Raw genomic sequence first — 3,618 nt, 5'->3', positions numbered from 1 at the left:
GACTTCTCCCCCCCCCCCCTATTGCTTAGTTTTTTTTTTTTTTTTTTATGGTGGTGTTATACTGCTGTTTTCTGTCACAGTTGACTTTTGTGATTGAGTGATGTAACCTTTATTCCCAACACCAAATTTGATAAAATCTGTGGTATTTTTTTCCCAGAGTGACACACCCTCCAGAGATGAAGTCCCAAAAAGGGTGTAATAACCAGACATATGTTATGAATTGGTTTATTGTAAATGGATAAGATTTAGAGAGCTTGTGAAATTTACTGGGGTTATCCCTTTAAATTGTACCCTCTCATTTTCTAGACCCCTTAAAGGGCTCACTGAGGGTAGTAAGAGTGCATACTTCTTTATGCAAACCATCTGTGTTTGATAAAACCAACAGTGTAATGGCAATAGATAAGTTTTTTTATTAAAAAGAAAGTTAATTATGATTTTATATTTTTGAAGATTTTATGGAACACAAAAAAAAGCAATACATATTTACTATTTAGATTTTCTCAATATCTATAACAGTAATTAACCGAACACTGAGTACTGACTCATTATATTGAATATCATATTTCACTGTAGAAGCATAAGGCTTCTCACAGTCCAGGCAGTAAAACATAAAGTTCGCTGGCCATTAAGTATAAGACTTCCCAAAAATAAAGAACCCATAGGAGGGCTAGGAAAATCATAATTTTGCAATGGCCTATAAACATTTGGGCAAGCTAAAGAATGTTTAGTTGAATTTTGAAACTTCCCAGTCCAGTAAAACCTATGTTCCTCACAGGGTATCGTTGTGAACCCCAGAATCCAAACCTAACCGTTCCGACCTTCTATTTACTCCCTAGACATGGGGCAAGCCCGTCCTTAACAGCCCCCCCCCCTTATTAGCACTTCACACAAACTTGCTAAAAATGTGACATTAAGAAGACTGGCTGTGTGAATATGTTCTGGACTTTGTCTGGGGAGCAGTGATATGCAGCGGAAAATTTCTTCACTTCGCAGTAAATATGATGCCAAGCAGCAGTATCAGTGTTGTTTTTTACAATTGTTTAGTGCCCCTTTTAAATGGCAGTCCATTTCCCTCAATCTCTGGAGTCACTGTCAATAAAAACTAACCATATCTGTATTTTTGGGAAGAATTTGCATGATTTATACAGCCTATATGAATGTCATCACAGTCAAACAACAAACTTTCAACACTTTTGAACTATTTGCATATCTTAGTGGTGATTTATGTCAAATAAGGAAACTATTCAATATTTGTACTTGCCACATATGTAAGGTGGAATTTATTTTCCATTGTCCAAGTGCCAAAAACAGTTAAGTTACAAGTGATAGAGATACAGGGAAAAGGGACACTCCCATCTTATAGAGCATAAGAAGTAGAGTAATAAATAAACACGGGTACAGCTGCTCGGCCTCATATTTACCATGAAATGACAAACATATACAAGCATAAAACCGCTCAAAAGACTGTTCAGCTCCACAACCCCTTCACACAACCAGTGTTTTTAATGTCGCACTTTCAACTCTCCCCTCTCTCTCTCTCTCCTCTTCTCTCTCTCTCTCTCTCTCTCTCTCTCTCTCTCTCTCTCTCCCCTCTCTCTCTCTCTCTCTCTCTCTTCTCTCTCTCTCTCTCTCTCGCTCTCTCTCTCGCTCGCTCGCTCGCTCGCTCGCTCGCTCGCTCTCCATATAGCAGTGAATGATGTGGTGTTATTATAAGAATCGGTTAAGTGTTGAATTACTTGGGGGTTGACAGAGCATGGCGACAATAGCTTATTGTCAAAGTCCAAGTATACAAATACTGAAAAGTATGGTTAATATATCATGTGAAACCCTTAAGTGTAATTCTTGGGAGACCTGTCTTCCACTTTTTTTTTTTTTTTTTTTAAGCTTTCCTTAGATTACTTACCATAATTTATTTACTTTTTTCAAAAAAATAATAATAATAATCTTGCCAAAACAGTATTTTCTCTTTCTCTTGGTCCTTATTTCTGTCTAGTGCTTTTCTGCAATATATTTGTATTTACAATTTCAGATGGGGCATCCTGTTTCCCACCAGCTGGACTATACTCCAGTCTGCACAACAGAGCGGGGAAAAAGGTAGCCAAGTTGGCTCCTGAATCACAAAGAGGAACTTTAAGATGCTGGCCTTTTCATGTGGACAATGTGGAGGATCATCTCGGCTGGATTAAGGTACTTTTTTTTTTTCTTTCTTTCCCAAGTATGTTAATTTTATAATTGTGTTCCTTCTCTCTTGTATTTTTTCTTCTCTGTATTCTAGTCTCAAATGTTTTATTTGTTAAATATAATATTGAAAAACTATACTTATACTTTCTTTTGAATTTCCCCTATAGGACATCCAGGCTTACAATTGCCCTCAGGAGATTTCCCCTACCCCATTATAGCTGATGAGAAACGGGAATGGCTGTCAAGCTTGGTATGCTTGACCCAGATGAGAAAGATGCTGCAGGTAGCCCTGACAGCCCGTGCCGTCTTCATCATTGGACCTGACAAGAAGCTCAAGCTCTCCATTTTTGTACCTGCCACAACTGGACGTAACTTGAGTAAGTGTTAGAGGAGGGAAAAAAAGAGTGTAGTTATGTATCTGGGTTCCTTTTATGGGGGTTTTTTGAGATTGTGCTCTAAGTGTTGGTTTGTTTTTTTTTGATTAGATAAAAAAAGGAAATGTGATAGTGAAACTAACATGACACTGTTGAAGAGGATAGCTGATGTTCCTGATATTTAATTATTAATATAGAAAATCAGAAGTCAGTTTTTCATATCCTCTCCTTGTTCATTTCAGTGAAGTCCTGCGTTCATTGATTCCCTACAACTCACAGCTGAAAAAGAAGGTGGAAACCCCCTGCTGACTGGCAGGCTGGTGGAAAACTGCATGGTCTTGCCTTCCTTTCCCTTCTGCAGAAGCCAAAAAAAACTGTTCCCAGATCATAAGGTTCATGAGGTGCCCTCCGGCAAGCAATATCTGCGTACCACTCCTTGCCCCAAGTAAATGTGGATGGCCTTTTCATTTACTTAAAGATTTGCCTGTAATCTTTTTTAAAAAACCCTTTTTATGACCTCTGTTTTGTTAAGAATTTGGGAATTTATATGGAGAAAAAAAAATTATTTGCTTCTAGATTTCTTTTTGCACAAATAGCATGAACAGAGCTGTTTTGCTTTCTTGTTTCTATACCTGGCTTTTGTGACTTAAGGGTTTACTTTCACACCATAATAGAGTAGCTTTTTCCATACTTTTTTTAACCATAGTGAAGAAAAGAAAATACAAGTGGAAAGGTTATAAAAGGAGTCATTGTTTTCCGATGGTAAAAACAAAAAACCCTTTTACTTTTGAGGATAATTAGTTTATTTTATATTAGGAAAGACTTTTATTAAAATTACTTAATTTGTAGGTTAAAGCATAAATGTTACCTAACATTTCCATACAAATGTACACTTGCAATCGTGCCTGTATGGAAAATCTAAGAAAAAATCCTTCCATTTTTTTATACAAGGAAATATATTTTGTACTACATTTCTTTAAAATAAAGCACTCAAAGCAGTTCCTGTTTTATATGTGTGAAACCTGGCTGTATGTAAAAAGCAAAAATATTACATGAAAATGAA

General features: G+C 36.6%; 1 pseudogene; it reads left to right on the top strand.

Annotated features, from left to right (window-relative positions):
• The window catches only part of LOC119568914, a 3,791-nt pseudogene extending 787 nt beyond the window's left edge, over positions 1-3,004 (top strand).
• The last annotated feature ends 614 nt before the right edge of the window (positions 3,005-3,618 follow it).

The sequence above is a fragment of the Penaeus monodon genome, unplaced genomic scaffold, assembly GCF_015228065.2.
Source record: "Penaeus monodon isolate SGIC_2016 unplaced genomic scaffold, NSTDA_Pmon_1 PmonScaffold_11506, whole genome shotgun sequence".
In the NCBI taxonomy this organism is placed as follows: Eukaryota; Metazoa; Arthropoda; class Malacostraca; order Decapoda; family Penaeidae; genus Penaeus; species Penaeus monodon.
This window is presented reverse-complemented; position numbering and strand designations above follow the sequence as displayed.